The sequence below is a fragment of the Propithecus coquereli genome, unplaced genomic scaffold (assembly GCF_000956105.1).
Source record: "Propithecus coquereli isolate 6110/MARCELLA unplaced genomic scaffold, Pcoq_1.0 Scaffold18, whole genome shotgun sequence".
NCBI classification, from domain to species: Eukaryota; Metazoa; Chordata; class Mammalia; order Primates; family Indriidae; genus Propithecus; species Propithecus coquereli.
In genome coordinates, this window is record NW_012142745.1 from 12,346,587 (window position 1) to 12,347,831 (window position 1,245).

Genomic DNA, 1,245 nt, shown 5'->3' on the forward strand with positions numbered 1-1,245 from the left:
CCAATTATGCTTTTATGGGCGTGCATGCTCATGGTGCCATCGGGATGGAAAGGGGCTCCTGATGGCAGGAAATAAAGATATTAAGTATGACACTGAAATAATAGCCCTGATATTGGCTGTGGCTGAGCCCAAGCAGGTGGCCACCATGCACTGTCCTGGTCACCAAAAAGTAGACACTTATATTGCAAAACAAAGTCAGGCCACTGACGAGGCTGCCAAGAAGACAGGTAAAGGTGATCTGTTCCTCCAGGCCCTGATGCCCCAGCTAGATTTAGATCAATATAAGCCCCACTACACTGACGAGGACGGAAAGACAGCTAAATGCTGGGGCTTTGACACTTGGGATGACACAGCTAAGTGGAGACAGAATTCTCATGGTCTCATCCTTCTACTCAAAGATGGGTTCAGCCCCTTTGAGGCACCTACATGAATACACCCATTATGGGCATGTTGCCTTAATGGATTTGATCAGGAACTCATTTAAGAGGATCCTGTTTACAACAAACTGTCCAAAAAATAACTCCAAGCTGCTTTGTGTGCTTGAAACAATCCAAAAGCAGAGAAGTGACATCCGGCACAGGGAACCCAACATAAGGGGACCCATCCTTTCAATGATTGGCAAATTGATTTCACTCAGAAATCAATAAAACGTCTGGAAACTTCAAATGCCTGCTTGTATTAGTGGATACTTTTTCAGGCTGGGTGGAGGCTTATCTACCCAAATGGAGAGAGCATCTGGAGTTCCTGAATCCTTCAGAAGGAACTCACTCCAACCTACGGTCTCCCCTCCTCCATACAGAGTGACAATGGAACCTCCTTTATACTGGAGGTAACTCAACAAGTAAGTAAAGTTCTGCATCTAGAATGTAAATTGCATGCATCCTTGCGACCTCAATCTATAGAAAAAATGGAGAAAATGAATTGTACTTTAAGGAAAACTATGGCAAAATTGATGCTGGAAACCCAAGTAAAATGGGACAAGGTGTTGCCATTGCCCTCCTCTAGATGAGGGTAGCCCCTAGAAGCAGGCTTATGATAAACCCCTATGAAATAGTTTATCAGAGACCCTTCCAGGTACCCCGAGGTAAGAATAGTAGTAACACAATAAGTGAAGAAAACGGTAAAGCATTATGTCAAATAAATTAATTAAATACTAACCACTATACATGAGTTTGCCTCTTTCAAGTCCACTTCCCAGTTTGGAGCACCCTAACTCTTTTAACCAGGATACCAGGTGTTGCTTAA